This window comes from Lolium rigidum, chromosome 7, assembly GCF_022539505.1.
Source record: "Lolium rigidum isolate FL_2022 chromosome 7, APGP_CSIRO_Lrig_0.1, whole genome shotgun sequence".
NCBI classification, from domain to species: domain Eukaryota; kingdom Viridiplantae; phylum Streptophyta; class Magnoliopsida; order Poales; family Poaceae; genus Lolium; species Lolium rigidum.
In genome coordinates this window covers 255,722,048-255,734,986 of record NC_061514.1, presented here as the reverse complement: position 1 = coordinate 255,734,986, position 12,939 = coordinate 255,722,048, and the positions used below count along the sequence as shown (strand labels likewise).

At 42.8% G+C, this 12,939-nt stretch overlaps 1 pseudogene; it reads left to right on the top strand.

Moving 5' to 3' along the window:
* The first annotated feature begins 8,373 nt into the window (after nt 1-8,373).
* Nucleotides 8,374-12,392, top strand: LOC124677060 (annotated as a pseudogene).
* Nucleotides 12,393-12,939: the final 547 nt, after the last annotated feature.

The window sequence follows — 12,939 nt, the reverse complement described above, 5'->3', positions numbered from 1 at the left end:
TGCCACTGTTGAAGCAGAGTGGCTTCGTGGGCTCTTGATGGACTTACCTGTGGTTGCGAAACCAATACCCGCTATTCCTATGAACTGTGATAATCAAACTGTGATCATCAAAGTAAACAGTTCTAAGGATAATATGAAGTCATCAAGGCATGTGAAGAGGAGATTGAAATCTGTCAGGAAAACGAGAAACTCCGGAGTTATTGCGTTGGATTATATCCAAACGTCTAGAAACTTGAAGATCCTTTCACAAAGGGTCTATCATGAAATGTGATAGAGAATGCATCGAGGGAGATGGGCTTGAGACCCACACTATGAGTTTCCTACAGTGATAACCCACTCTATGTGATCGGAGATCCCGTGAATTAGAGCTGGGAGACAAGCTGTTAGTCAGCTAGGGGAGAGTATCCCTATACTAAGTTTACCCTCTCCGTGAAGATGCAATACTCTCCTGATCTGCATGGCAGGTTGATATTTATCTTAATGTGTTCTAGTTGGCTTATTCAAGCAAAGATGTTGTCCTGCAGAACATCTTCTGAAGAACACACTTATATGAGTCTGATTGTTAAACGTTGCAATCTATGAAAATTGGGGGATCTCTAATAAACTCATGAAAGGCCCCGGAGCATGACGTATAAGCTCCACACCGCGAGGAAGCCTCGCGGCAGCCTTGTAGCGGTTTAGGCTTTGTGTGAAGCTAGTTCGCAGAAAACTTGCAGTTCAAGGCATAGTCCACTATTCAAGTTGCAAACTAGTGTATATGAAGTTCTTAGTGAAAGTTCAACTTAACAGTCTCCACCGTGCATGCACCGGTATATAAAACAATGATTCTGGAATAATGGTATTAGATGTGCCAATGAGACTTTGTGGGGGATTGCTGGAATTTGGCCTTGGGCATCAGCCCATGTCCCAATACAAATTCTGAAATTCTCTTGGCCCATGTGGGAATGGAAAGGGGTGGTACTAAAGTTTAGTCCCACATTGCTAGTTGGGAGAGAGTTGGAGTGGTATATAAGGTGTGTTGTTCTAGTCCTAGTAAGTGAGTGAGAAGAGAGAGAGCCCTCGCGCACTCCTCCTCCTCCGTCGCCCGCCTCGCCTCGTCACGACGCGCTGCGCCGCGGGTTGCGGGAATCTCGCCGAGCCGAGCTTATCTTTTTGTTGTTTGGGAAATTAATTGTGTAATGAATTACGAGTCATTAACGGACGTTAACACAGCCGTTTTCGTTCCGGTTTTTCCGGATCGTGAACTCGTACGTGGGCTACGTCCAGCGACCTTCCCGAACCGCACTATATAAGCGCGGACGCAAACCCTAGCCTGTACGAGACACCATATGCGATCGCCTCTTTCCAGTTCATTGCGCCGCCGCCTTCGTCTTCCTCATCCCGTCCTTCGGCGTGCACCGAGCGGTGGGACAGTAGGCCTCCGGAACCCTGCGTCTCGTAGACCTGTACGGCTAAGGGGCAATCAGGTTTTTGGGGAGCGCTTTGCGACTACTGGCAACACGACATCGTCGGACGACGACTTCTTGAACGACGACTTCTTTCCGGACATCGACAACCTCTTCGGCAACCTCAACATGGGCGACAACCAGGATGCTGCTGCCGCCAACATAGCCGCCGCTGCTGCTGCTGCCGCCGCCAACGCTGGACGGTACCCGTTTCTATCATCCTCGTTTCAGATCTTACTAGAGTTTCTAGTACTGCTGTTTGGAGTAGATGCGATAGGTTTATCTTGTCTAGATGCTATATGTTCATCTACTCCTCTGCATGTTCAGTTCATCTGCTGTTTATGTAGTCATGCTTTATCAACTGTTAGTTCGGATTAATTCATATGATAATTTGTTTTATTTCCAACAAACACTTTCTGATATAGTGAAATTTTGCAGGCTGGTGCCCGTGGTTTGTTCCCCTTTAGAAGGGGCTTTCCACGTTAAATCTTGTGTCTCCGCTGCGTTTTCTTTTATCGTTTTTTGTTATAACAACCGAGCCTACTTAATATCAGCAGCAACTAAAATTCAAGAACATTTTGATGAAAGGTGTAATATGATTTTCCTAGAGCTACTGACGGAACTACAGAGATACTAGTTGCAGCATTCATGTCAAGATTTCACTTGTTTCGGGACAAGCTACAAGACTACAACTGCAAGGTGTGTGCATGAGCTAATGAGCAGTCACAAGAAAGGTGTTATCTCTTGTCTCTGTTGTGAGTTCCTGACCAGTCCAAAGTCATGATGCCAGATACTGCATCTCTTTCAGTATTTGTCACACGCTACAACTTTCTTGCCCAAATGTAACTCCCTAATAATATGGTGCCCGCCTCTAGAGTCTAGACACTTCCCATAGTACCCCAAAAAAAAGTTCCACCGTTGGTTGGTGAATCTCTGAACTTGCACTCGCGATCCTTCGACCACCATTTCCTCTATGAATTCTAAGCTGAATAAGTGAAACTTCGAGATGAGACGTCAATTTCTGATGCATCCTGATTTTTGCGAATTTGCGACAGTTGTGAGTTGTTTGTGAGAAGCACATCACAAAGTCAAGGGTGAGGTGAAATGTGCAACCACAGAACAACCACTCCTAGCACATTTCGTCAGGCCACTCCCAGAAACAACTGATCACTTAGCCTCCTTCAAAATGAAGTTTCGTCTGCCACACCAGAAAGTGGAAGCGAGGGTTGCATGATAATTTTCATTTGGACCTACCTTTTCCAATATAAAGAATTTTAGCCAATTCTGCACAATTTTTTTGAACACCAAAACCCGCAACAGCATAAGTTGCCCAACAATGAACATTTTAGAGCTACGTCTTCATATGGGATTATAAACATGGGGTCTCTTTGATTCGCAAGATTTGAAAAACATATTTGTCAAAAATTTGCAGGAACATAATATGGTAAATATGGGATTACATATTAAATTTTGCACGTGTGATCATCTATCTATTATCTACTAAAAGCAAAATAAGGATGTTTAATAGAGATACCACATTAATCCACATCATCGTAATTATTTTGACGGTTAGATCTAAAATTTACGGCTGGGATTAAAAAATAAAGATGTTACGTAATATCAGTCGCGTACAAAATAAGTCTGGGCTAGCACGCTACAAAACAATTAGAAAATACCAAAAAATAAGCATGTCGATCGCTGAGCAAAGACATGCCCATTCCGCGCGAGCACGCCCAGAAAATAACGTGACAATTGTGGACTCTTATAATTAAGCAATCAGCACTCATCATGTACGTTTTTTTTTACCAAAACACCTACATCCTAGATAGGATCGTGCAAATAGGTGTTTTAAAATCGGGTATGCTATCTATCCCTTGCTGAAACGTGATGAGTTTGGAACGTGGTGGGGCACCACATGAATTGGATATGTATTGTTTTTTAGAAGCTAAAAAACAAGATGGAGTATGCGTCCTTTGATGAATATGACCAAATTAAATAAGGCACTTTCAGCTCTTTTAAAATTCCATGTTCGATCATAGTAGTGACCAAATTGAATTGTAGATTACCTTTATTTAGCGGACCATGGACTATATATGAGAGTGGAATCCCGATTGGTATCATCAACTTTTTTCTAAACGGTGGCGCAATGAGTATTTTAATATCCTGATGCTACGATCAACTTTTGTTTTCATCTCCGATTAAATAGAAGTACATATTAAAATAAAATTTAGAAAACTATTAATATTCTATTAAATCTTTGGCACAAATAGCATTTTTTAATATTCTTAATTACCTAGACCAATAGGGTTTCTCGAAAAATTCCCTTATGTCGCTAGACTCTAAGTTTTGTTTTTGAAAAAATACAAAAACATATCCCCTTTTAACAGAGTGCAAATTGATATATAGGAGATTTTAGAGTAGCTAAACTACAAGGTAAATGAAGTCATCACATTAGTCCATGAGAACATTCAAAATCTTAATGATACATGAGGGGCTAACTCACCACATATTTTCACGAGCAGGGAGAATGTCCCTCCACCATAAGAATATCCTGATTTGAGCACCGATTAACTATGGGTAGAACACCATACTAACCATCCAATCACATGTTGGCTTTACGATTAGCTTTTGTTTTCATTTCCGATTAAATAGAAGTACGATCAAAATAAAATTTTAGAAAAATATTAATATTATATTAAATATTTGGCACAAATAGCATTTTTAAAATATTCTTAATTACCAAGACCAATAGGGTTTCTTGAAAAATTCCCTTATGTCGCTAGACTCTAAGTTTTGTTTTTGGAAAAATACAAAATCATATCCCCTTTTAACAGAGTGCAAATTGATATATATAGGAGATTTTAGAGTAGCTAAACTACAAGGTAAATGAAGTCATCACATTAGTCGATAAGAACATTCCACGTGCTGAAAAAAAACTTAATGATACATGAGGGGCTAACTCACCACATATTTTCACGAGCAGGGAGGATGTCCCTCCACCATAAGAATATCCTGATTTGAGCACCGAATAACTGTGGGTAGAACACCGTATTAACCATCCAATCACATGTTGGCTTTCAAGATAACTATATTTCATATTTGAGTACACAACATAAATAGAGATACACATTTAAAAACATAATTATCCAAACATCATAGAAATACTAATTTATTCAGAGAACCTTAAAGACGCATAATCTTAATTCTTAGGAATTGTTGTAGAGGACATATTTAGATGCATGTCTTTATGTGATGTAACAAAATCAACATAAGAGCATATGACATTCCAATTGCAAGGTAAAATTGATGGATTAATGATTAATAGTAATAAACTATTTTGTCCAAGACATGTAGTCATGTTGGATGGCACATAATTCATGTGACCAAGTGTGTATGACAAGCGGAATGAAAATCGGGATAACATAGACATACTTAATTAAAAATAGTATGATGCAATAATAGATAGTGTTCTAGAGAACTTAGATACACACTTACCTAACTTTGACTAATTATGCATAAAATTTATAAAATACACACAAAAGGTAATAATTCTAGGCAACTTAGTGATATACCGAATAGTCACCTAATTTCTAATAGGAAGATGATGTCGATGTTTATAAAACATGGAGTAAGAAAATAAGAGGAAGGAATACCATAACACGATAATTCTCTCTATTTAATGTGCCCTAAATATTTAGACATGTACACAATAATCCATTCATTCCATCCTTTTACCAAAGTTAATATGATCAACTATTGATCTACCATCATATAAAAACTATAGTTCTACCTACAAATTAAATATAAATGTAAACAAAATACACATGTATTTTATTTATTGAATACTTTCAACCCACAAAAGATAATGCCCTCGCAGTTGCGAGGGCCACCTTGCTAGTTGCATATAAATGTAACACCGTTGCCACCCCCTACAATAGTTACTCTTACTAGCTCATTTGTGCTCATCCACAAAGAACTTCTCGATCGATCACCAATCCTCAAATCTTTATCGAAAAACCAATCCTCAAATTAACCGAGGGCAAGCACGTCTCACAAGAAATAATTTGCACCTTATTGGCATGATGTCACAATAAAATGTCACATCAATCTTTTAAAAATGCAAGTACGATCTTCATTTCTAATAAATGGCTTCCTAAAAATGTCATTTTATTTTTTTACTATAACTCTTACAATATTATATATATATATATATCCATGAAAATGTTCTTACAATATTATAAAGGAAAAAAATTACACGTTTTAAGATTATTTAGTTGTCCAAAAATTCATTCATTCTAATTCAAGTAGAATTATTCCACGGAATTAACAGTGGAACCGTCAGAAGAAATGATAGGATAACTTGACATATTAATTATCAATTTTTTTATTATATTCTAGAAGGCCAAGGAAGCTCCGGCCACTTATTCAAAACACTTCTTAGGAACTATAGAAACATAAATTTTGACCTGCTAGAATAATGGCGCACATAAAGTAGTTTAAAATATATTTTTCTTATAACAATATTAGTATCACATGCAGTAATTTATAAAATAGTTCAATTTATTTTGTTAAATTCTTAAAAAATGAAATCTCATTAAAATTTGAAGTAGGCCAGTCCACCAAAAGTTCCATCCAATAGGCGATATAGTGTATACAAACGCCTAAGCAGCGTATCGAAGATCATGATCCCTTTTTTTTGGTGTCGTTAGTTGTTTAAATCCATAGAAAACATACCATGCAAGTGCATAGACTCTTATGTATGCCATACTTTTTTGTTGAGGAATTATAAATGTTCTACATGTATGATACTTTCATAAAAAATGTCCAGAATCAACATAAATTGACTAGGCAACTGGCAAGACATATTCCCCAACTTCATATTTTGTGCCTGACTTTGACTATCAAATTCAAAAAATATGAGTTACAACCTCCGTTTTAATGAATAAGGCCTATATTTGTTTTACAAAAGTTAAAGTGTGTAAAGTTTGACGAAGATTTTAGAATAAATTATTAACATGTATAGTACAAAATCAATATCCTTATATGCATCATGAAATGCATTTTCATATGATATCTATATAATGTTATAGTTGTTATGCATGGTATTTTATGAAAGAGTTAGTCAAAGTTTATTTAGCTTGATTATTCAAAAAAATGTCATCTCATTGGAACCGAAGGAGTATATGCCATAAAAAATATACCACACAATGGTGTAGGCTATAGCTTTGGTGGCATATAGCTCACATTTTGTTATTAAATTTATTGGTTAAAGTTAGATTCAAAATTTGACTTGGCCTTTTATATGGAGACCAAGCCTTGATGGAGATATAGATAGTAGAATCCAAAACCCTACATGAACTAGCTAGTCAACACCACAATTTGTGGCTGTCTTTGCAATTCCGTGTCACCAAAACCCTAGAAGAACTAGCTAGTCATTTATTAGTTTTTGTTATCAATCCGGACAGCGTGCTCATCCACCGTTTTTTTTTTCTCTACAACTGTCATATCTCATTTCACCTCCGAGTGATCACAGCAGGATTTAATTCAAATTTGACAATACAATCTTTCAACACATTTCTTTAGTCAAGATCGGAGCTTCTGTCCCCAAAAGTCAGTTTTTTCAACCAACATAAACATTGAAAATGATCATAGCTTTGAACGTCGACAATTACATAAAACGGAACAGCAATTACATTTTAAACCTCCAATATACTCCTACCATGTCAAAATATAGCGACATTTGTTTTGTCAGTCAAACATTGCTAAGTTTGATCCAGTTTATATAAGCAATGTTTACAATATCAAATCAATATCATTAGGTTTCATGATGAAATATACTTTCACATCATATTGTTCGATATTGTGGGAAACTTTACAAATTTTGACTTAGGACAAAAAAATAAGCACTATGCTTTGACGTGATCATATAGGTCAACATCAAACAATTTCAGCTCGCAATTGGGGTTGCATCAAGTGTGGAAGCGACTAGTATTAAGGCATCAGGAGTTGTGTAGCAGAACTAGGGGGAGGAAAAGAAGAAGGAAAGATATGTTGACCAAGAAGATGATAATAAAAATAATTGAGGAGATTGGTGATAGAGATGACAAATGAAAAAACGGGGGTTAGGTGGAAATTGCGATGCGCTTTGTTGTTGGATCGAGCTCAAGCATCGGTCCTGAATGGAAATTCTTCTGAAGCATAGAGCGGTAAGAACATGCACCTAGGTGATCGTAGGTCATAGTCTCATAGAGTGAAGTATGTATGTGTGAATAAGCTAGAATTTAGCATAGCCAAAAACAATTTAAAGTACAAATATCTTGTCACAACTACATTTGTATGACTCTTTAAAGGTTTTTTTGAGAAGTTTCAATGTCGATTTTGTTGCTCCAGAGACTGACCGAGCAACGAAGTGATCGGGGTATGATAGTCTACGGGGTTAAGTGAGCTCAGTTTTTTAAGGTTGTTAACTGAGCCAAGACAGGACATGGAGAGTAATGTATAAGTACGTGCATGGCAGTGGTAAAACATCCATAGACGACCTGAGAGGGTACAATAACAATGTTCTCCGGTATCTTTCCGTCCAGCTGGTTTCCTTTTGACTTGGAGCCACACGTGTTGCTTCTTCATGTGTAAGCGTACACGTCTTCGCTAAAGATGTCACTCCAGTTTAGACATACGAGCATTTGATGAACAAGAACATGATTCTTTCCAGGGTGCACTATGACCAAACGGAATAAAGCCACACCACCGTTCGTGCGGCGGCTACCAGTTACAGTATTTGACCATGTAGACGTACGTCGCCGCCGGACCCATGACCCCACACCGGCACCGTGCACCGAGCTATATAAAAAACCCCACCGGGGCAAGCACCCTGTCGGCACGAAAAGGTAGATCAGCTGGCTAGCTAGCCTAGACGCACCGTGTACATATGGCCGCGGCAGTCACTCGTAGAGTCAATGCCTTCCGGGTCGAGGCCCCTGCGGCCGACGTCGAGAGCGGGCGCGGCGCCAGCGAGGAAGCGGCCAAGCGTGCCGTCGACGCCAAGGACGACGTGTGGGTGGCCGCCGATGAGGGAGACACGGCGTCAACCGGCGGCGGCAGCCGCCCGCTGCTGTTCCGGACCATGAAAGTCAAAGGCAGCATCCTGCATCCTTACAGGTCAAGCCGCCCATCATTCATGAGCTAGTCCTTTTTTAAGATAATTATAATGCATCTGTTTCATCTTAATCGATCGCCGGTTCGTCTAAATTCGCATGGAGCGATAGAAGTGGAGTACTATATATCTTTACACACCTGTATTATAATCTGTAACAGGTTCTTGATTCTTATGCGGCTGATCGCCGTCGTCGCCTTCTTCGCGTGGCGGGTGAAGCACAGAAACCACGACGGCATGTGGCTCTGGGCCACGTCCATGGTGGCGGACACCTGGTTCGGCTTCTCATGGATCCTCAACCAGCTCCCCAAGCTGAACCCCATCAAGCGCGTCCCGGACCTGGCCGCCCTCGCGGACCAATACGGTTCCTCCGGCGAAGCCAACCTTCCGGGCATCGACATCTTCGTCACCACCGTCGACCCGGTCGACGAGCCCATCCTCTACACCGTCAACACCATCCTCTCCATCCTCGCCACCGACTACCCCGTCGACAGGTACGCCTGCTACCTCTCCGACGACGGCGGCACGCTGGTGCACTACGAGGCCATGGTCGAGGTTGCCAGTTTCGCCGCGCTGTGGGTCCCGTTTTGTCGGAAGCATTGCGTCGAGCCAAGGTCCCCGGAGAACTACTTCGGGATGACAACGCAACCGTACGCCGGGAGCATGGCTGGGGAGTTCATGAGGGATCATAGGCGTGTGCGCAGAGAGTATGACGAGTTCAAGGTCAGGATAGACTCCCTTTCAAGCACCATCCGGCAACGATCTGATGCGTATAACAGCTCAAGCAACAAAGGAGATGGTGTACGTGCGACGTGGATGGCTGATGGGACACAATGGCCGGGCACATGGATTGAGCAAGCTGAGAACCATCGAAGAGGACAGCATACTGGAATTGTTCAGGTATATAATTGCACCTTTCCAATCACTCAATCCTCCAAATTTTTCTGTTTGGCCATTAATCTCAATCAATATGTTTCGAAATATTGGTATGGACAGGTTTAAGGTTAAAGAAACGGAACAAATTAGTTCTAGAATTATTGCAACCAAATTTATCAAACTTTGCCCAAAACTGTATTTTTGTTTCAAATTACTCAAAATGTTCAAAATAAGGAAGATTGCAGTACATATATCAACTTACCAAGACGTTGAACCCTGGTGTGGTTGCAAGAAGCAAGGAAAGTAAGATATTAATACTTTTGTCCACGTCGACTCAGATGTTTACATCAAGGCCACAATTGTAAAAAAATCTTCCATCCGGGAAACTTTAAATCTGGTTTTACCCCATTTGAGAATCATTCCCATTGACCGACATTTAGTTCAATGTCACCTGACAATAACATGTATGGCCTGGAGGACTTCATCGACCATCATGTCTGACTTTCTCTTATTTGTTTGTTACATTTCTCGTCCACCGATACTTTCGAAGTTCGATGATCAACTGACACTCCCCAAAAGACACATCAGAGAAAGAGAATCCAAAGTTCCTTAAATGGGTAGAATATAAGATTTTTCCCTAGATACGATAATGGTGTAACAAATACAGATCTAAGAGGTAACACATTAATAGAAAGGAGATAAAATGAAAAATCTACGCCATCCAATATGATTAGAATATCATGAAAGTATAATTTGCATATTTTTTTTAGGAATGTTTTATCAATTCATTTTCATTCCATTTGTACCCCTGGCAAACTCGAAATACACATGTGGAGTTCCCTAGAATTTCATGTAATTCAGTAAATAGAATATAGATTCCATGATTGAGCTGATAATGGATGAGGAGTTTCGCGATACTAAATATGCCACTATTAAGGTTCACATCTCTATGCCTGTTTTTGTGCATAATATTGAATTATAGATCTCAAAGATCGATCTTGATGGACCAAAAAAATAATAGACATGTCAATCTCATGTATTGAGATCTTTGTACACCGTTAGCTCGGTTATTGCATCGATGCATAGGCTAGATATAATTATTATCTTCACGATATTAAAAAAATATTTAGATCTTACAGGAAAAGAAGAAACACAGTTCAAAACTAACCGGTCCTTCTATTAACAGGTCATACTAAACCATCCAAGTCGTAAACCACAACTCGGGTCACGGGCGAGCACCGAAAATCCATTCGACTTCAGCAACATTGACACGAGGCTCCCCATGCTTGTGTACATCGCCCGCGAGAAGCGCCCAGGCTATAACCACCAAAAGAAGGCAGGCGCCATGAACGTGATGCTCCGCGTCTCCGCGCTGCTCTCCAACGCGCCCTTCGTCGTCAACTTCGACTGCGACCACTACATCAACAACTCCCAAGCACTCCGCGCTCCCATGTGCTTCATGCTCGACCCTCGCGACGGCCAGAACACCGCCTTCGTCCAGTTCCCGCAGCGCTTCGACGATGTCGACCCAACGGACCGCTACGCCAACCACAACCGTGTCTTCTTTGACGGCACCATGCTCTCCCTCAACGGCCTCCAAGGGCCCTCCTACCTCGGCACCGGCACCATGTTCCGCCGTGTCGCGCTCTACGGCATGGAGCCACCACGGTACAGAGCGGAGAACATCAAGCTTGTAGGTAAGGCCGATGAGTTCGGCACCTCGGCATCATTGGTAAACTCGATGCCGGATGCCGCTATCCAAGAGCGGTCCATCACGCCGGTGCTGGTCGACGAGGGGCTCGGCAACGACCTGGCTGCCCTGATGACGTGCGCCTACGAGGACGGGAGTTCTTGGGGGAGAGATGTCGGGTGGGTGTACAACATCGCGACGGAGGACGTGGTGACTGGGTTCCGCATGCACCGCCAGGGGTGGCGCTCCATGTACTGCTCCATCGAGCCGGCCGCGTTCCGTGGCACCGCGCCGATCAACCTCACCGAGCGCCTCTACCAGGTGCTCCGGTGGTCCGGCGGGTCCCTGGAGATGTTCTTCTCCCACAGCAACGCGCTCCTTGCCGGCCCCCGGCTCCACCCTCTCCAGCGCGTGGCGTACCTCAACATGTCGACGTACCCGATCGTCACGGTGTTCATCCTGGCATACAACCTCTTCCCGGTCTTGTGGCTTTTCTCCGAGCAGTTCTACATCCAGAGGCCGTTCGGCACGTACATCATGTACCTCGTCGCCGTCATAGCAATGATGCACGTGATCGGCATGTTCGAGGTGAAATGGGCGGGGATCACGCTGCTCGACTGGTGCCGCAACGAGCAGTTCTACATGATCGGGGCGACGGGCGTGTACCCGACGGCCGTGCTGTACATGGCGCTGAAGCTCGTGACCGGGAAGGGGATATACTTCAGGCTCACCTCCAAGCAGACGGATGCCTGCTCCGACGACAAGTTCGCCGACCTGTACACCGTGCGGTGGGTGCCGCTGCTGATCCCGACGGTAGCGGTGCTCGTCGTGAACGTCGCGGCCGTCGGGGCGGCCATAGGGAAGGCCGCGACGTGGGGGCTTTTCACGGACCAGGCGCACCACGTGGTGCTCGGGATGGTGTTCAACGTGTGGATCCTCGTGCTCCTCTACCCGTTCGCGCTCGGGATCATGGGGCAGTGGGGGAAGAGGCCCGTCATCCTGTTCGTCATGCTGGTCATGGCCATTGGCGCCGTCGGGATCGTCTATTTTACACTCCACGCCCCTTACACAGCGGAATATGGTCAGCAGTTGCAGCTTCTCTAGGTAAAGCATCGCTGACCGGGCCATCTGGTTAAACGCGCACGGCTTATCTTACTAGTACTACACATTATGGCACTCAGTGCGATAATCTTTGAGTGTATGTGCTCATGTCTATATGGAACATGAGAATTGGTCATATTTCTTCATTTACTTTGTGCAAAAATGGACGTACGACTTGTGTGTTCCTTTTTCTGCAGTCGCTTTCTTTTTTACTTTTTTTGAGGGGGGCTTCGAGTCACTTTCTTTGTATCCGTAAATAAAGGTGTCATTTTCTCAGGGTCCAAAGCATATGTTAGACCCTCTTTGAGAGTTGTACGATTCTGAAGATGCAGGATCCTGAAAAAAATACATTAGTACGATACAAATACACCTCGTCGTATTGTTAGGCTACATGCGAGAGGGAGGAGGAAGAAGCGAGGCCCATCAAAGGGGTATCGCAGGTAGGGTTTGGGTTGTATCTGGCCATGCGGCCCTCCTCTTTATATAGGGGCGGGGGATGCGGCCAAGCCTTGCCCCCCCCCCTACAAGATGGCGGACGGTTGCCCATAGTAGGGAAACTTGCTCCCAAGTTCCCGTAGCTCCCCTAGGGTTTCCCCTTAGGTGGCCGCATGGGCCAAGGGGGGCTAGTGCGCCTGGCCTATATACGGTAGTGCACCACCCCTTGGTTCCATGTG